At 40.5% G+C, this 21,480-nt stretch overlaps 1 protein-coding gene across 2 annotated transcripts in view; it reads right to left on the bottom strand.

The window, feature by feature from the left end:
* Nucleotides 1–21,480, bottom strand: part of AMMECR1L (AMMECR1 like) — a 262,781-nt gene that overhangs the window by 95,958 nt on the left and 145,343 nt on the right. The window lies entirely within an intron of this gene.

Genomic DNA, 21,480 nt, shown 5'->3' with positions numbered 1-21,480 from the left:
GATTACAGTATTGTACTATCTTTCTGAGGGTACTATGTGTACAAAAGTATTAAAAATTATATAAAACTACCTTTAAGTTGCATGTATAAGCAGTATTATGACATGAAATATTGTTTAAATGGCATAAGATGTTGGTTACACTTCCATCCACTCTCCAAACTGTCCCAAGATGCAAATGTTTCCAAAATCCAAACTATACTGAAATCCAAACATTTTCCAGTCCCAAGCAGTTTGGATAAAGGGTTTTTAAACCTGTATATTACAAGTGGCACTGTATTTTTTTCCCTGCGATCGCAAAAACTCCGCTAGAGTTAAGCGTCTTGCGCTAGTCAGGTTGCGTATGTATTACAAGTTCCAAAATCATTTATTTTGGGCAAGCTGTAACCCGAATAGCGCAAAAATCCTAATGAGTTTTCGCGTGTGCATGTGTTCCCACATAGAAATCAATAGAGAGAAAAAAGTAGAACACCTGAGATCACGTAAACACGATCGCATTTTTGCATTCCCCATAGAAATCAATGATTTTTTTTTTTAAAAAAAAACACCCATCGTGCAAACAACATAGCATATTGGTATTAGCAAATGTGAAATATTTACAGTAAATACATAGTTAAAATATTTATTAAAGGGAAGTCAATACCAAAATTGTTATTGTTTAAAAAGATAGATAACACCTTTACTACCCATTCCCCAGGTTTGCACAACCAACATTGTTATATTAACATACCCCCCAACTGTCCCGATTTTCGCGGGACAGTCCCGATTTTAGGGGTCTGTCCCGATGTCCCGGGCAGAGTGTTGTGTGTCCCGCATTGCACCGGGCCTCTATTGATTTTGACATTTTGTTTTTATTAAATTCTATTGGATCTGACTTTACAAAATTGTAACCAATAGTATAGTGTTACGAGTGTTCAGATGGTCATGTGGTATTACAGTCACTTCCTTCAGTCAAGCATTTGGCGCACAGCTGCACCCGTGAGGTAGTGGCAGCTTCAGTGCGGTGCTCCGAGTGAGAGTGTGAGGATGGGGGACGCCGGGTCATCAGGAGGAATTCTTGCTTCGTCTCTCTGTGGAGCTCAGTAAGTCCAAGTCAGTGAATTATCTGATCCCAAGTAGCTGATACTGTAATAATGTTTGGGGGCAGAAGCCAGGTACAGACAGACTGCACTGGCCGTGGGGGACTTGCAACTAGGGAAGGCAGCAAGCAGGCAGGAACTAGGAGGGTAGTGGCTCAGGCTGCCGGTCTGAGAGTCCCTAGGACCTGTAATGGATTCACACACTGTGCTGCACTGACAGCTGAGCTGACTGGGACACAGTCACTAAGAACTTAGAAGTTCTGTTTGGCTGCTGCTGGCAATCAGGGAGCACAGTGTGTGAGTATCAGTACTGACTAAGTGAAATTTGTGGCACTCAGGGTGACCGGGTGGGAGGAGGTGCTCTTGCTTTGCCAACTGAGTTGAAAGTTCACTCACTCACTGGTCACCGGCATCCTCCTTGACTGAGTCAGCATTGGCAGTAATCTAGTTCAGGAGCTGACTGTGTTGATGAGCTGGGGAAGTTTATTAAGGGGTGAGCATACTGCTTGTGCAATCATGGCACAAAGGGTTGTAAAAGTTTTCTGGGATCCCCTTTGTTCAGAAATAGCAGACATAGATGGCTTTGCCATTGCCTTTTGGTAATTAGAAGGCCGCGAATTGCAGCTGCGCCCACACTTCTATTATTCCTGGCAGAGAAGGGGTTAATTAGGTAGCTTAAAAGGTTAAATTTGGCTTTAGTGTAGAGATTACCCTCCCACTGGACACTTCCCAGCCCCTGATCCCTACCAAACAGCTCTCTTCCCTCCCACAACCCCCACTGGTCACCCTCATATTAGGTACTGGCAGACAGACTGTCAGTATGAAAATATAAGGCTTCTTTTTTTTTTTTTTTTTTTAAATAAACTATTTTTTATTTTATTTTGATGTTTTCTGCAGTGTAGGATCCCCCCTTACCCCCCAACCTCCCTGATCCCCCCAAACAGCTCTATAAACCTCCAACCTCTAACTATTAGCCTCCATCTTAGGTACTGTCAGCTGTCTGCCAGTACCTATAAAACGTTTTTTTTTTTTTTCTTAATTTCTTCTCTCTTCTGTATATTACCAGTAGCGTAGTGTCCCCCCATCTCCCGAGATTATTAGTTATCACAACCTACACCCCCACATCCCTTTTTCTATAGTGCAGCTGCCCCATCCCTCCCTGTCTATTTATTTTTTCTGTAGAGTAGGGTCCTCCCACTCCCTCCCCCCTCCACTGCTGGGCCGCACACCCACCACCACCAACAGAAGATTGTTACAGACAGTGACACACACAGTGTTACAGTCTGTAGAGATAACGCATTTACCCTCATATGGAACCGGAGTGCCGATCGCGCTCCAGGTCCATATGTTTCAGATGCCTGGAGCTTCAGGAACTCCAGCTTTCGGCTGTAACTTAACAGCTGAGACCGCTGGCGCTTCCTGAAGCTAAGATGTATATATACGTCTTGCAGTACGATAGGCAAAGTACTCCAAGTACATTTTTGAGTTGACTGTCTCTTTAAAGGGACAGTCTAGTATAAATTAAACTTTCACTATTCAGATAGGACTTTTCATTTCAATCAACTTTCCAATTTACTTTTATCATCAAATTTGCTTTTTTCTCTTGGTATTCTTAGTTTAAACTAAACATAGGTAGGCTCATATTCTAATTTCTAAGCCTTTGAGGGCTGCCTCTTATCACATGCTTTTTAAATCTCTTTTCAACACAAAGAGACAGAAAGTACACGTGAGCCACATAGATAACACTGTGTTCAGGCACAAAAAAATATTTAAGATTTAGCAGAATACAATGCTAAATTTAAGACAATAGATAATAAACAGTCACAGTCATGTGATCAGGGGGCTGGAAGAAGGTTCCTAGATACAAGGTAATCACAGAGGTAAAAAGTATATTAATATAACTGTGTTGGTTATGCAAAACTGGGGAATGGGTAATAAAGGGATTATCTATCTTTTAAAACAATAACAATTCTATGGTAGACTGTCCCTTTAAATATGAATATTGCATATATATGTTTTATCATGTTTTATCTACTTAAATGAATAGTCTAGTCAAAATTAAACTTTCTTTATTCAGATAGAGCATGCAATTTTAACCAACTTTCTAATTTACTCCTATTATCAAATTTTCTTTGTTCTATTGTTATTTTTATTCAAATGTAATCTTAGGAGCCGGCCCATTTTTGGTTCAGCACCTGGGTAGAGCTTCCTGATTGGAGGCTACATTTTAGACAACAATCATAAAGTGCTACCCAGGTTCTGAACCCAAAAGGGGCCAGCTCCTATGCTTACATTCTTGCTTTTTCAAACAAAGATACCAAGAGAACGAAGAAAATTTGAAAATAGGAGTAAATTAGAAAGTTGCTTAAAATTGCATGCTCTATCTGAATCGTTAAAATGTTTAATTTTGACTAGACTATTCCTTTAATTGCAAAGGGCTATAATGCATTTATATATATATATATATATATATATATGTATATATGTGTGTACTTATATATTTATGTGTTTATATGTATATATATATATATATGTCTGTTAATACATATATAAACATTTACATACATATGTACACATATAGAGACATAACTATATATATACATTTACATACAAATACATATTTAGCAATGTATGCTGTGTATGTATCTCTATGTTAAAGTACTTTGGCGGCTTTTTTTTCTTCTAACACCCGAGATCTTATATCTTTAAGCTCTTATAACTTTTTTATTCAATATATATATATATATACTTTCTTTTTATATTTATTAGACAGTGTTAAAATGAGTGTAACTGTACTTTGTAATGTATTTTTGATGTGTGTTAACCACAGCTCTGAGATCGTGGTAAGGATTGAAGAGTAAATGGCTATTGCACTAGCGCAATCACAATTTCACTCAACTTGTAATATCAGCGCAATTAAAATGGCTCGCAAAAAGACAATATCACTTGCGCAAAACCATTTTTGCGCCTCACTTGTAATCTAGTCCTAAATGTTAAACACAGTGTACATTTTAAAAATTACATTAAATTATACTTTTGTAATATTGGAAACAAAATTTGTCACAGGGAAGGGCTCAACAAAACAAAATCATGGAGTCATATCAATAAATTATTAACCTCTTTATTACTCCAGGCTAACAAGGCAATTGAAGTGCTAAAGCTTTAATTCACGTGCAGAAGTGATTTACATGGGCTGTTGTGTGGTGACATCACAGCACGCTCATTCTATGGAGGCACGGCTTTCATGTGCAATATGGTGAGAATAGTACTTCCCATTCATGTATTGACACTACAAATCCCAATATGTTTCCCACAAGTTCAGTGCCAGTAGTATGGTAGTAGAAAATTGGGGGCAAAACAAAGCTCAATTTTGGATTGATTTGAAAATCAATGTTCTAAACATGTCTTATACAGAGTGCATACATTTATAAAATCAGACACACATTTTACACATATTTTATACATACATATTTCATATGTGCACAAACACACCCACACACATTTGTGCCTTCTTGGGAGTACTTAGGAGCTCACAGTAGTGTTACTATAACCAGTTAAATCTAGTCTGCATCAGTGCATGTTTAGTGAAGCTAGGATGTATCTTGGGATAAATATCCCTACACATTAAACAAGCAGTGTGTATAAGCAGTGTACTAAGGAAGGCCTCCCAGTAAATTCGCTTTAAGTATAAATAAAACAGTTTTATCGTAAGTAGTAAAATCTTATTTTCTCCCAACCTCTGTCGCATTCAGTACTGATTGTGTAAAACCAAAGTTGTCCACATGCAAGTATGTACAGAAGACTAAAGGACAAATTGTCTAGGTTCTAGGAAACTGGCTGCTTTCAAGACTGCAAATGCATTATGCAGGTAAAACATTATGAGCATATATTAAGGGATGACCAGGTTACCACTTTGTACAACTGTTTAAAAAAGCTAAATGGGCTTTCGTTGTGGGTGAAGTCACGCAAACGCTCACGGTCTGGGAGAGTGTTTACCATTGCACACAAGCTGCAATAATCCTTTGGGGGGGGAGCTGTGCCGCAGCTTGGATACTGACCTGTGGGCATCAGGGTCTGCACGTGGAAGTCCTATCCGTAGACGTTGCCCGGCCCTGTCCTGAGGGTACACATACCTGAGGATGATGGAGGCGTAGGCCTCACCCAGGCGCTGAGCGTCAGGATCCAATATCATCGGTCTGGTAGGTGAGAGGTTAAAGAGGAGCTGTGCTTGATCTGCTCTAAGGATCCGTTTATGAGGTTAGAGCAGGGATAGAGCGGGTAAACTCTGAGACCCTTCTCGGCTCGCCTCCTGTGCAGGAGCTTGTATTAAATTGATATCAATATCCCACCAATGTGAATAAAATGCAATGCGATTCGTCTCACTCCTGCGGACTACTGTCTTATGTACAGAGAAGAATCAGCATCTTATTTAAAAGGGAAGAATCTAAACCGTATCCTGGAGCGTACCGGATTTTAAAGATAAGTACTATTTTCTGGCATTATAAAAAAAGCCAGTTTTAACGGTCTACAAATATGATAAGATTCTATGGAGAGTTTAAGAGCTGAACTGGCTGCAATCTATCAATATATCTTGTTTCTGGTGCTGCTTAGCTAATTGTTTGCCTTTCTTGTGGTGAAAGAGAATTGAGAAAATCGTTGCTGGTTATGCATGATTGGAAATGGGATATCATCCAATGTTATATAGAGTCTCTGTGCTAAAAATTACCATTGCCTAAGGAATATTCCAGTTAGTGAATCTTCAATCCTGTGTACGTTTCTTAAGGAAAACCAGGGACTCTCGAGTTGCTATCCTGTCTGCTAATATGGACATGGCTGTGACTATTTGCTACCTTTAATTTGGGGGCTCTTACAGGAGAGACTCTGCAGACATGGCTTTGTTATAAGGTTTTGGAGCATTAGTACTGTTCATGTGTATTATTATATCTATACATCAGGTTAGAGTCTATGCCTGTTATCAGATAATAGTGGCTACGAAATCTGCTTATGTGGGCACTAAGTTCTCTCGTGGGCTTTGTTTATTTCACTTAATGGGTGTAGTACGATGTACTAATCCTATTATTGTTGCTTATTTGTAAAGATTCATAATGGCTATAATAGCATGTCTAATAAAAAGTTAGTTAAGTTTAACAGACTAAGGGTAGAAGAAGCGTATTATGTGACCTGAGATCTATATTAATTGCTTGCTTGCTTGCTTTAGTGTTCCGGGTTAAGCTCCAATAGAATCAACATTTTTTTTTTTGAGATAAGGTCAATTGTGTATCTTGCCCATACGATTTACGATTGAGAAAGTGGTATAGAAAAATAAAAAATATATATTCACATTTACTATACCGTCACTTTTAGTATATCCTCAAAAGGCTCATTGAATGATCTGTGAATTTTTCAAAGGGTGGTTGCTCCACTATAGATAAAAGACACAATAAATAATAGGTAGATTTGTAATAGCTATCTAAGTATCACTATAACGTTTTGCTTTACACAGAAGACGTTTTTTTCACAATTATGGGCTAGATTACAAGTGGAGTGCTAATTTATTGCATGCCAGGAAACAGGCAACTTTGCCCGTTTACAGACGCACAATAAATAACCAGCCATTACAAGTGGCTGGTTATTGATAACGCGAGTTTGCGGTAGCAATTAGATCTCAAAATATTAACCAGAGGTCAGACCTTTGGTTAATTTTTTAAATGTCCCCCAATAGCCTCCAAAATAACATGAGGTCCCTTTTAAAAAAACATAGCATTTTTTTTAAAATAACTGCGTTAAGCAGTTTTTGGGGGCTAAAGTCGGTGGTGTGGCGTGTTAGAAAAAAAATAATGGCACTGAAAAGTGCCTTTACATTGCGGTCTATGGGAACTGTGTGTTCCAAGTAAATATATAGGTGTATGCTTATATATTTATGTGTTAATATGTGTATATACATATAAATATATATTTATATTTGCTGCCCATCGCTGAGTGAATTACCCTCTTTGCTTCGCTAGTTCTCATGCCGTGTCTCACGGGATGAGAACGAGGTTCCCGTTAGAGCCTATGGAAGCGCACTCTTGTGAACGAAAAGCTTGCGTGCGTTGGTATTACTAAGTTGAGCGCAAATATCGCATTTGCGGAAGCAATATTTCGTGCTCAACTTGTAATCTGGTCCTGCATGTGTTATTTATCCCCTGTTTTTCTATTTTTTTTGTTTTGGCACACATGGAAAAATGTATTAATAACTCTAAAGTAAAATCACCCGCTATGAGTGTAAAACATAAAAAAATGTTAAGTAATAGTATAGATATTTCCCTTGATGGGGTAAATGATTGTGTGGTGTGCTAATACACAACTATTGGAAGATAATACTAATGAGCATGATTCTGAAATAAAAACCCGAGGGTTAAAAAACATATTGTATATGCTTACCTGATAAATTTTTTCCTTTCTTGGTGGTGAGAGTCCACAAATCATTACTGCTGGGAATTCATCTCCTGGCTACCAGGAGGAGGTAAAGACGCCCTACAGAAAGAACAACTTTCTAATTTTCTTTATTATCTAATCTGTTTCATTCTCTTGGTATCATTTGTTGAAGGAGCAGCAATGCACTACTAGTTTCTAACTGAACACATGGGTGAGCCAATGACAATTGGTATATTTATGCAGCCACCAATCAACAGCTAGAACCTAGTTTCTCTGCTGCTCATGAACTTACCTAGATAAACCTTTCAGCAAATGATAACAAGAGAAGGAAGCAAATTAAATAATAGAAGTAAATTGGAACGTTGTTTAAAATTGTATTCTCTATCTGAATCATGAAAGACATTTTTTTGTGTTTCATGTCCCTTTAAATTTCCCTCCTAAAAGAGACCTAGCTAAGTGGAAGCTGCATCCATTCTCTTGGATGGGCAGGCTTGCATCTGTAAAGATGACGATTTTGCCCCGGCTACTATATTTATTTAGGACGCTCCCCATTGAGGTCCCGATATCAGACTTGAAAAAAATGCAGGCGGAACTTTTGACCTTCATTAGGGGGAAAAAAATGGCTAGGATAGCATCCTCACTCATAACAAAACATAAAAGCCTAGGAGGAATAGGGGCTCCCAATTTAATTGAATATTACAAAGCAGCGAGATTGGCACAAACATTGCTTGTGGGGGGAGGGAGAAACTTAGTCCTCTGGCCCAAGCTTGAAGCAGACCTAAGGGGATCCACTCACACGGATGATATACTATGGTGCAAACAATCGACAGACACAGCACTAACTAGGTATCGCTCACATGTCGCCGACCACACCACTCACCTATGGTCTCTAGTAAGTAAACAACTTAAACTATCTCCCACTCAATCGATCATGCGCCCAATGAGATATCTCTTCACTTCTGACACCCAGCTGATGGTGGATAAATGGGCAAATAGGGGACTGTACAGGGTCGCAGATTGGTTGGAAGGGGGTAAACCTAAGACATTCACACAAATTCAAACTCAAATAACACCTCAGAAGTTGCTATGGTTTCAATACCTCCAAGTTAATTCTGCTATTCAACACTATACTAGACTAGGTGGGAACCACACCTCATCTCTTACAGAGTCTTTAATGTACTCAGCTCACAGGCCTAAAAAGATGATATCTAAACTATACGTAGAGATTCAAGCCCAAAATAATTCTACAAAACCCTCAATAATCTTAAGTTGGGAAAAAGACTTAAACATACATAAACTCAAAAAAGAATGGGATGAGATTCTACAGTCGGCGTGCGCTGGCCTACTTAGCGCCGACTTAAGAGAAAATACTATTAAGACCATCTATAGGTGGTATCTAACCCCAACTAGAACACACCATATGACCATCACAAATAATAGATTCTGTTATAGAGGCTGTGGAGAAGTGGGTTCATATCTCCACATGTGGTGGGACTGCCCCTTAATACAGCCTATTTGGGCTCGGTTGTCCTCCCTCCTAGGGGTGGTCTTAGAAGATCAAATTGCGCTAAAACCAATACAGGCCCTACTACATGATCCGTTCCCACAATACAACAAACAGATAAACACATTTATTAAGATAGCGTGCACGGTCACCAGAACGTGTATCGCAAGATACTGGAAGGTGAGGGCCCCGGCGTGGGAAGAGGTGAGGAATAAATTAAACTTGACGTACCGTATGTATGAAGCAGCTTCTAAAATTCTAGACACTCAATCCCAATTTGAAAGAGTCTGGTTTTATTGGACACTTAATAAGGACTTAGCCACTTAACCCCCGATAAGATTCATTAGAGGGGCAGGATTCATGGTTTGCAACGATCGGGGGGGGGGGGGGGGAGCCTGGGAGCCCTGTTCTGCTCTGACTCACCCCTTTTCTTTTTCTTACCTATGCACTCATTCTCTCCTTTCCCCACTCTACTTCTACTCATGCTCTCTGGGAGACCCCATACTAGGGGGATAAATGATAATATATCTACGAGCTGGATATCGACAGATGAGGTAGCACTGAATCCTCGGGGTTTCTTTTTCTTTCTTCTTCTTCCCTCCTCTTTTCCTTTTCCTTATTTTCTGATTCTTTTTCTTCTGTATTCTTTACAAGTTTGTATGTCTATGCATATCATTATTGAGATAATAGGTCAGGATTGAATGTCTTCATTAAAAGTTGGATACATGTGGAGATATCAGGACCTCTGATTATGCTCATATTTAAATAGATATGCCTTATTGATGTATTATTCTGTTTAATTTTTCTGTAAAAATAATAAACCTAATAAAAGATTTAAACATAAATTTCCCTCCTAAAAACACACAATTAAACTTATTGAAACCAACTTTGAATTCAGATGGGCTAAAAATAGTATAAAATACCTAGGAAAAAACTTAACACCCCATTCCTCCAGCCTTTACAAACAAAATTATATCCCACTATTTAAGAAAATTCGCTCAGACCTTAACAGATGGCAGACATATAATTTCTCATGGTATGGAAGACTAACTTACATTAAAATGAACATTTTGCCAAGATTATTATATTTATTCAGAGTTCTACAAATCAAAGTCAACAAACAGGACCTTGAATCAAGTCAATCGGCATTGCACAGCTTTCTCAGGGACAGGAAACGGGCTAGGATCCCTTCTCAGGTTCTCACACGACACAGACAATTGGGAGGGGTTGGGCTACCTAATTTACATGATTACTACCGGGCTTCTAGGTTAGCTCAAATTTCCTTATGTGGCAGGAGAGATAACAACATCCTCTGGCCGGCTTTAGAATCTGAGTTGGGGAAACTCAATTCCCCAGAGGACATCATATGGAAATCGGAGTTTGGGGGGAAGGGACAACACAATACTCCCCAATTACTAAACTTTCAATACAAGAATGGCACTCTGCTCTTCAGATCCCCAACATTTTCCCTGCAAATTCTTTGAAAAAACCCTTAAAATATTTGATAGTCTCAGATTACAGACCACTAATAAGCAAATGGGAAAATAAGGGACTCCGCGGATCTTGTTAAAAATGGGTTACCTATCTCTTACTCACAATTGAGGCAAAAAATAGAACCGTTGCCACTACAGTGGTTCCTATACTTACAAATTGCATCTGCGATTCGCGCATACATATCCAAATGTACTATACACCCTACTACAAATCTGGAAAGACTGAGTAGTACCTCCAACAGACCTAAACACGCAATATCACAAATATATCTTGACTTGCAGATAGCTAAACTTAAATCCAAATCTCCACTAATACTCAGATGGGAGGCTGATCTGGGGGTGGAAAAAGAACAAGAAAATTGGGACAGGCTGTTTCATGACTCGAGTAAGAATCTACCGAGTGCTGACCTTAGAGAGAACATCATCAAGACCTCCTTTAGGTGGTACTTGACTCCCATTCAAACGGCTCACTCTGTTAATAATGGGTCTAGACTTTGCTACAGGGGGTGCGAAGAGGTGGGAACCTACCTCCATATGTGGTGGGAATGCCCCAGGGTTAGTGTTATATGGAAGGACCTCTCTAGGCTTCTGAGTGGTCTACTAGATGAGAATATAAACCTAGAAATACCACAAGCTCTTTTACATGACAATCTACCCGCATTCAATAACTATATTAATGCTTTCATCAGAATACAATGCACCAGAACTAGAACCAGTATAGCAAAGTACTGGAAAACGGGAGCACCCACATGGTCGGACATACTGTCCAAAATCAAGCAAACATACTCTATGTATGAATCAGCTGCTCACATACAAAATACATCAGACTCTTTTCAGAAGATATGGTACTACTGGATGCTTGGGAATGAGGGAAGGAACATATCATACTCAAGTCTCACTTCACAGGACAACTAGAATTGGGGTAGAGGTGGGGGGACACATATCTAGGTAACATGCTACTGTAGAACTAAGAAGACAAGACCATCTTGAAATCCCTATGAGCAATGGAGGTAATTAGTTCAGAAAGTAGTAAAGATCGAGACAAAGTGACAAAAATAGATTTATCGACAGTTAAATAAAGTTTATTTTAAGTTAGTATGTATAAAAATGTTTATATTACCTGTATATGTTTATTTTTTTGTTGATACAAATAGTCAATAATATGGAATTTTCTTCCCAAACTATACAAGAAAATCACCTGCCTCATATTATACCACCAGATGGATTTTATGGAGGGAAATGTGTCATATGGACTTCAAGGACGCTTCCACCCTCGCAAACAGCCTGTAATGGAGACTCATAAGAGATGCTGATTCATGTACTATAACTAGTACAGGCCTCTGAGGTTGTACTACAGGAAATCTGAACTCTTTCAAGGTTCTTTTCTCCTTACAGCCTATCTCTTTACAGGACAGGTGATGCCTCAACTGTTAAATGTGACTGACTTTATTTGTACTGTATCCTTAAAATGTTCAATAAAAAAGATTTAATCTAAATATCCCTCCTAGTTCCTGAACCTTTCCGGTATGACGTATAGCCAAGTATAGGAGTAAGAAGTAAGAAAGATAGAAGGGTAAAAAACAGCAAGCTAAAACTGCCACAACTAAAAAAAATTGGGCAAGTTTGTGGATTCTCACCACCAAGAAAGGAATTTATCAGGTAAGCATAAATTATGTGAGGAGGGGATCTAGTAGAGCGCAAAGGTCAAAGATATCAAACTTCTTACAAGTAAATAGATCTTTCATTCTATTCAAAAACAAGTGTACAAGTGTGAGTTAAGTAAGGGCGCTAAGAAAGCTAAAGATATCTGACATATAATAGCTAAGGGGTACATACAAGAAAAAATATACAGTATTCTAACTGAAAAGTGGATTAAAAATGTAATCAAATTATATGTATATGAAAAAAAAATTGGAGGAGATCATATAGTAAAATTCATTTAATAGTAGCAAAATCTCTAAAAAAAAATGAGACATCAAAATAAAAAGAAAATACCAAAGAGAGTTAAATAAAATAGGGACGTCTCCCTAATGATTGTACACGATTTAAAAAAACATCAGGTATTAATATAGAAAGTCTAAAATAACGCACACAGACTAAAATGACATTAATATGTAACTCCCATAGTGCATGCAATATCGTACATGAGGTCAAATTAGTACATATAACAATGAATTAACCATAAGGTATGGGTTAATAGGAAGCAAATAGTTACAGCATGAAATATCCACAATAACGTCTTTGGGACATGAAAGTTCATGGTAAGTAGCAAAGCAGTATGAAGGCAGAGTAAGCAATGTATCACTCTGGAGAAAACAGATGACTTATGGAGCAATATTGTAGCAGGGTTACTTGTAATCCTACGATAAGATTAAACAGTTTGCAAAAGGGAAAGATGTTACCTTAAACTTCTATGCCTCTGAGAAGTAGGTACTGTATATCGACTGTGTGCTCTCTGATAGCGCAAAACGCGTTGAATGTTGTGACCTTTTACTTCTTTTAATACTTTGGCTACACTTTACAAGATTTCTATAACCCGGGTTAGCTATCACTTCCTGATCCTGTAAAAACAACCACTGCCTGCGTGCATAGTACTAAGTGCAGGCGAAAGCACAGAATCACTCTCACTGAGAGATTAACAACATCTTTTGGTGGATGAGAGGATCGTTCCTTATCAAAAATCTGCAGCAAGGTTGGTTTGTTGGGCCGAGACGGGCCCCCCGAGTGTCACCCATGATGTCAGACACAAAGTCACGTGGTGTGAACACGCGGTTGATCAACAAATCCACAGACAATACACAGTACCTACTTCTCAGAGGCATAGAAGTTTAAGGTAACATATTTCCCTATTGCAAACTGTTTAATCTTATCGTAGGATTACAAGTAACCCTGCTACAATATTGCTCCATAAGTCATCTGTTTTCTCCAGTGATACATTGCTTACTCTGCCTTCATACTGCTTTGCTACATACCAAGAACTTTCATGTCCCAAATACGTTATTGTGGAGATTTCATGCTGTAACTATTTGCTTCATATTAACCCATTCCTTGTGGTTAATTCATTGTTATATTTACTAATTTGACCTCCTTTATGATATTGCATGCATTATGGGAGTTACATATTACTGTCATTTCAGTCTTTGTGCGTTATTTTAGACTGTGTATATTAATACCTGATGTTTTTTTAAAATTGTGTACAATCATTAGGGAAACGTCCCTATTTCATTTACGGTAACTCTCTTTGGTATTTTCTTTTTATTTTGATGTCTCATTTTTTTTTTTTAGAGATTTTGCTACTATTAAATGAATTTTACTATATGATCTCCTCAAAAAATGTTTTTCATATACATATAATTTGATTACATTTTTAATCCACTTTTCAGTTAGAATACTGTATAATTTTTCTTGTATGTACCCCTTAGCTATTATATTTCAGATATCTTTAGCTTTCTTAGCGCCCTTACTGAAAACACACAATTGTAAGCATAAATTATGTTTTCTTTCTTATGGTGGTGAGAGTATTACTAGTTCACTGAATTGCTAAACCAAAGTAACTGTTTAAAACATATATTGTAGTTCTAGTGTATACTGCAGTATCTCCCTACATCATGTGTTGTTGTTCTAGTGTTTACTACAGTTACTGCTAAAATCCTGTATTACTGTTTTAGTATATAACACAGTATCTGCTTAAAGGGACAGTCAAGATCCAATTTTTTTTTTCATGATTCAGATAGGGAATGTAATTTTAAACAACTTTCCAGTTTACTTTTATCACCAATTTTGCTTTGTTCTCTTGGTATTCTTAGTTGAAAGCTAAACCTAGGAGATTCATATGCTAATTTCCTAGACCTTGAAGACCACCTCTAATCTGAAAGCATTTTGACAGTTTTTCATCACTAGAGGGCGTTAGTTCATGTGTTTCATATAGATAACATTGAGCTCATGCTTGTGAAGTTACCCTGGAGTGAGCACTGATTGGCTAAAATGCAAGTCTGTCAAAAGACCTGAAATAAGGGGGCAGTTTGCAGAGGTTTAGCTACAAGGTAATCACAGAGGTAAAAAATATACTATTATAACTGTGTTGGTTATGCAAAACTGGGGAATGGGTAATAAAGGAATTATCTATCTTTTTAAACAACAAAAATTCTGGTGTTGATTGTCCCTTTAAACCTGTGCAGTTCTATTGTATACTGCAGTATCTGCTTAAAACCTATATTGCAGTCTAGTCTTGCAAGCTAGAACTGCTGCCACTAAGAAGAATTGGGCAGGTTTGAGGACTCTCACCACCAAGAAAGGAATTTATCATGTAAGCATAAATTATGTTTTCTTTCTTATGGTGGTGAGAGTCCCCGATTCACTACTGTTGGGAACTAACCAAAGCTGCATAGTCTATGAAAAATGGGTGGGGCAAAAGAAAAGTGGCAGGCACCTATTTACCAGAACTACCTCCAGGAGAACCATCCTGCCAAAAACTGCTTCAGCCAAGACAAAAATCTCAAACTGAAAGATTATTTGGTGAAGGAGTGTAAATACAAACCTGATGCTGTTTTGTTAATTTGTTCTACTAATGCCTCATTCTTGAAAACCCAGGAAAAAGACCCAGAACAAGAGGAATGAGCTGTAATTCATAAAGTCCCGAACTATCCTGCCACCAAGAAATCACTGTGAATGTGACCCTTCAACCCTAAAGCTAAGACAACCAAGTCTCCTGACCTCTATGCTAACTATAAACAAAAACATAAATTATGCTTACCTGATAATTTTCTTTTTTTCTGACAGGAAGAGTGCACAGCTGCATTCATTACTTTTGGGAATTCAGAACCTGGCCACCAAGAGGAGGCAAAGACACCCCAGCCAAAGGCTTGAAATACCTCCCCCACTTCCCTCATCCCCCAGTCATTCTGCCAAGGGAACAAGGAACATTAGGAGAAATATCAGGGTGATTTTAGATAAAGCGCGGGCGGGAGATGTGGACTCTTCCTGTCAGAAGAAAAGAAAATTATCAGGTAAGCATAATTTATGTTTACAGGAAGAGTCCACAGCTGAATTCATTACTTTTGGGAAAACAATACCCAAGCTAGAGGACACTGAATGTAAACAAAGGGTGGGTACAAAAGAGGTGGCTCCTTCGAAAGGCACCACAGCCTGAAATTACTCGACACCCTACAAAAAACTATAACGACAAGGGAAAAACTGGAGCCCGGGTAACCACTCATCTGTTACACAACCTGCAAAGCCGTGCTAGAGACCACTCAGACCCAGAGTCTGCTGAGCACAAGGCTTCCGAGGAGTAAGCCCTGCGGCACTCAACTTCCACAATTCCAAAACCGAAAAACCTCTATCAACCCCCAAGAGGGAGAGTAGAGGAACCCAGGAGATCCGAAGGACCATCCAAAATAGACTTAAATCAAAAACTGGTCAAAATCTCTATCTACCCCGAGAGGGAGAATAGAGGCCCCATGAGATGTCCAAAAGACCATCAACTTAGAGCAACCCGAGGTTGCTGCAGGACCACTGTCCAGGGAAACAGACTCCCTAGGAGGACAAGGACCAGAAGATAAGTCCATAGTCAGTAGAAAACGTCACTAAGATGACCAGAAAGGCCACCCCAATCCCTGACACAGCACCATACCAACTATGGTGTTCCAGAAACCCGCAAGTTCCCCCTTGTAACCAAGACAAGACAAATCCCGTCAGGTTAAGCATAGACAAGCAGAGACAGGAAAAACTATCCCAGCAGCTTAAAAAGAGTTCTACAAGAGGGCACAGAGCCACCTGTGAGCAAAACTCGCTATAACCCGTCCACAGGCAACAAAGCCGTCTTAAGCTAGCGTGGGACTCATCCCACTGAAAAGTGCTAAATGATCTCGACAACAGCTCCCAACCAGAAAATTCCGGAATCCAAAGAGCGATCCATCCCAGGAAACAGCCGCCGCGATAGAGAGATGGGCACTAAAAGTCCCCCCAACAAAGGGGAGGACAGATTCATAAAAGTAAACGGTCCATGCTGCAAAAGCAGACTGATCCCCGACCTTCCTACCAGGATAACGGTCCCAGCCCCAAGGCTAGTGAAAGACCTCTTGCAGACAAGAGTCTCAGACCCTTTGAAGAAAAAGGATGGATCTACGAGGCATCAAAGCCCCAGAGTAGAATTTTGACCGCTACTAAACAATTTGCATGCTACCCTAAACCCTGACAGGAACCTCATCCTCGGGTCTAAGGAACCCTACACTGCAGCCTTCCATAAGAAGGAACACTCCTCAAGGGAAGAAGGCACTCTGACCCACAGCCTTCTGATACCAGAATTAAATTTCGTGATACTGAGAATGCAAGAGAGGGAAAAAACCCTACGAGGTGAGAAGAACAAGGACCCACGGCCCCTTTACAGATACTGAGGTACCTCCAAACCAAGGAGAACACGTAAAAATCCCTTTCCCACCCTAGGTGAGAAGATTAATCAACGGAAAACACCCTACTAGAGGCCAACCCCTCGGCCAATATTGTCAGCCCAGTTGGATAGCAACTGGAGCCTTCCAGGAAGCATCAGATGCCCCAGCAGACAAGTAGGGACCCATCAGAAAACCTCAAACTAAAGCCTCAGGTTTATATTAATCTCTCAGAGTCAGAAAACCCTGCCCCCTCCAAAGGGACACGGGGGAGAACCAAACCCAAAGGTTAAGCAGAACGTCCATACCCTTTCCAGTCAAGAGACATGGTCCTTAGCCGGAGTCCTCGAAAAACGGAACCGATCCGAAAATGTGACACCCCTGAGGAACCCATAAGCTACCTCCTATGGTTAGGAGCACACCCAGACAGAGCCTTCCGCCATCTAAAGTCCTTAGATTTAAAGTACCTAGCAACATCCACAAACCCAAGAGTCTGAAAAGAACTCCCGACCGGTTTAGGAAAGGGCCACCAGTACCCTTGGATCACAAGGTAATCCATGTAGACAGGCCTAACGACCTGACCCCACACTGGAAAGGTTAAATGGTCAGTTTCCTGACCCCAGATAGGACGAAAAGACTGTAACTGACTCCAGACCTCCTACCCTCAAGCCCGAAGGGCTAGATCTGCAATAAGATTGACGGGTAGCACCCGAGAGTCAAAAGACCATGGTATGACAAGGGGCAGTTCTTATCCTGAGAAGACGGCAGTCTCCAGAGATCCCTGCAGGATCGGTCTCCCGACATCCTTGAAATGGAATAACCGGAGCCTCGCAGCTCCTGCTAGAACGGCAGGGAGACCCCTGCACTCCACGCACTAGAGCAAACGAAACGCTGAAAAAAAGAAGGACATGTCCACTTTTTCATAACAAATGACCCAACCCAAGACGGGAGGGAAGGAAACATCGCCACTGCAAAAGGAATGCGACTAGGCTACAAGAGTCGTCATCCGGAGATACAGCAAGTGAAGACGCAAATCGTCCACTATTCAGATACTAAACCTCCAGAAATCAATCACATCTCCAGACTTCCAAAGGAATGGAAACCCACGGTTCCGAGTCCCAAGGGACCCTAGAAACCACAATGACGTCTGAAAAAGTCAGTCATGCATCTCAAGCAATATCTCAGAAAAAAAAAACTTATATCGGAGCACACAACCCTCCTACCAGAAGCGTTGGATCTACGCCCCAGGCCCCAAACTTCATTGTAGGATCCGAGTCCGGAGTCCATAACACTAGGCCTTAAGAGACACATTCTTTTTTTTTTTTTTTTAAGTCGACAGGCTAATCAGCACCACGAGGGAGGCATGAACCCAAGAAACAGTAGACAGCGCCCGACCAATACCTGTCTGGTACAAGAGCACTCCAGAATCTGTCTAAGGTCCAAGAAAAATCGACCCGAAGGCTCGATAATATGAACTAAAAAACATAACCTCGGACTTAACCAAAGTGCGCAACCTCCAAGGAAGTGTCATGCGACCACAAAATCGCAAGTATTGTTTCCAGTGAAAGAACATGTGAACGCCCAAGGGAAAAAAAAGGTATGCCCAACCAGACCAGCCGATCAGAAGGCCCCCTTCACCCAAGCAAGGAGATTAGCTTAATCCCCAAACGTCTATCTAGGTTGCCATCTGACATCTAAGGCCTCAAATCCCTCGGCCCACTAGGACTCGGATCCTCTAGCAACGCCAAAACATGTCTTAGTAGGACACAAAGACGTGCCAACCTATAACGGAAGGCAAAAGTATCCCTTGCCGGGTCGACAAATGACTCTGGCCCAAAGGTTGGGGCCCTTGAAGCCTCACAGGCCCCTACTTCCCCAGGAGGCCAAACTGAATCGGGCAATCCCCTGCCCAGCGGGCCCTGGTTGACAGAACACGGACAGTATCTTAAAAATATTTCACTTGGGAGATACAAATGAACCAAGGCCACAGATATGGCCATGCAGAACCGTGCCGTAACCTCTGGAGGAAACAGATCACCTTCCGGAGAAGGAGTAAAGACCAAAGGTACACCTGCTCGCGTAGCAAAGGGAGTTTCTGGGACACACGCCTCACAGGACCTAACATCCTCGGGGGCGGATGGCTCAATGCACTCTGAGGACCCTGAATCGGGAGAAGAAAGTACTCTGGAACGGCAATCGGAACATAACTGATGGGCATGGATAACCCGGGCCATTTCATATTCATCACAAGACGCATTCTCCGCATCGGAAACATCCGTGTCTAAAAAGTCAGAATCCTCCATCATGGGATTACAAAAATGACAAACACTAACTGGCACCCTCTTTACATCCCCAATGGCTGGGGCACTCACCACCTCCTGTGAACCAGACAACCCACGAGCAGACTCTCTCTGTCACCACACGGTCAGCATACGGAAGTGAAAACAACGTAACCGCACCCGGTCACGAGGTGCACCGTGCCAGTCATAAAATAGCTCGCAAATCTAAAGATCATGCCAAATGACGATAAGGCCGTTAATGTTCCGAAAAGACATGAGCCTAAAGTATTACTACACATCAGCAGATAGAACCACATAACAAACATGATTAAAGTTCCCCCTGTTCAATAACCCCCCTTAGGGGATATTAACCCATGATTCCTTATTTTAAGATAAAAGGAGTCCCACTAGGACCCTACCTTTACGTTAACATCACATTCACATAATGAAGTAAAATTAAACGATCTTACCGGAATCTACGCCGTGGAACAGGAACACGGCCCTTCAAGTGTGACAGATAGTAGCCTCGCTTCTGACACGTGCTTGAGTAAACAAAGACAGGCAGCGAAACTCGTCAACGCTGATTGCCAAGGAGCTGTTAATATAAGTCGGGATGGTTTCGCAGAAAAACTCTCCCTGCATCTCCGGACTCTAACCTTCATCCATGCTCTCACTGAGAGGCTGACAGGACTACTTAAAACTCCAGTCCAATTTCGAAGAGTACTACCCTCCATAAGAGACTTAACTCAAACTTTCTGACACTTCTCTGCCAACCTCCTGTGAGGAAAGGCAAAGAATGACTGGCGGATGAGGAAAGTGGGGGAGGTATTTGAAGCCTTTGGCTGGGGTGTCTTTGCCTCCTCCTGGTGGCCAGGTTCTGAATTCCCAAAAGTAATGACTGCAGCTGTGGACTCTTCCTGTTTAAGAAGAAAACAAAAAAAACTGGGGATCTGCTGAAAGTCTATAGCAGACTGTAGATAAAAGGTTAAAAATAGATTTCTGAATAATATTCTTGGAAGACACCACCTTACCTAAGAACTGTCCAAAGTATATAGAAAGTAGAAATAGCTTGACTTGATAAAACCCAAAATATGGAGGATTCTGAGAAAACAACAACTCAGAGAGTCTTCTAGCTGAAGAAATAATCAAAGCCTCCAAGGATAACAACTGTAGAACCAATGAGAGCATTGGCTGAAATACCAAAAGGAAAAAATGTCAGGAAGGAACCCTGAGCCAAACACCAAGAAGGGAAAAAAAAACTTCCACATCTCGAGAGATGAAAGATATTCGTTAAGCAAAAACTTACCTTGAAATAACCGACTTGGGCCTAGTTTCCATTGAGGTGGTAAAGTTTGGAAACTGGTGGTAACATAAAAATTCTCTGTTGACTTTAATGGAGATAAATGTTTTTTATCCCTAGTTTCCACAATTTACCTTCTCAATGGAAACTAGGCCTTGGTTGGAAATCTACACCAAACTTAGGAGCTGGTACAAATGCTGAAGTTTGTTCCTGATCAATCCAAGCAAGTACCCTTGGCTAAAGTTCAACAGGAAGAAAGAGAAAGTGATCAACTGAAAGAAAATCTGCTGACCGCTTGCAGACGTCAGTCCTCAGAAGAAGCTGCGTCTAAAGATCACATGAAGTTCCAAGATACTGATCTGAAAACTCACCTCGTGAGGAGAGCAAACTCTGATACCTTTTAGAAACCCAGGCCGCCCCCAACTCAAAGGGCTGGTCCAGGAAAGGCTTCTCAGTCTCACTGGCTGTTTAAGAGGATAAAAAGCGCCCCTGTTGAAAATATATAATTTAAGCCGGGGCCCACAAGGTCTAACCCTCAGATCCCCAATCTGAATTAAAGATGAACCTTCAGAGGGTAACTCACCCCCTGAACTTAAATGGATAGTAAACCCAATTTTTTTTTAGATAGAGCATGCAATTGTAAGCAACTTTCTAATTTACTGCTATTATCAATTTTTCTTCCTGCTCTTGGTATCTTTATTTGAAAAGCAGAAATGTATGTTTAAAACTCCAGTCAAATTTCGAAGAGTACTACCCTCCATAAGAGACTTAACTCAAACTTTCAGACACTTCTCTGCCAACCTCCTGTGACGAAAGGCAAAGAATAACTGGGGGATGAGGGAAGTGGGGAGGTATTTGAAGCCTTTGGCTGAGGTGTCTGCCTCCTCCTGGTGGCCAGGTTCTGAATTCCCAAAAGTAATGACTGCAGCTGTGGACTCTTCCTGTTTAAGAAGAAAATCATTAAGGGATGATTGTAAACTTTAACATTTGTGTATTAATTTACAATAACAATCTATTTGTTTGTT

This window comes from Bombina bombina, chromosome 4 (genome assembly GCF_027579735.1).
Source record: "Bombina bombina isolate aBomBom1 chromosome 4, aBomBom1.pri, whole genome shotgun sequence".
Classification (NCBI taxonomy): Eukaryota; Metazoa; Chordata; class Amphibia; order Anura; family Bombinatoridae; genus Bombina; species Bombina bombina.
The sequence above is the reverse complement of the archived record's forward strand: the minus strand, read 5'-3'. Positions and strand labels throughout refer to the sequence as shown.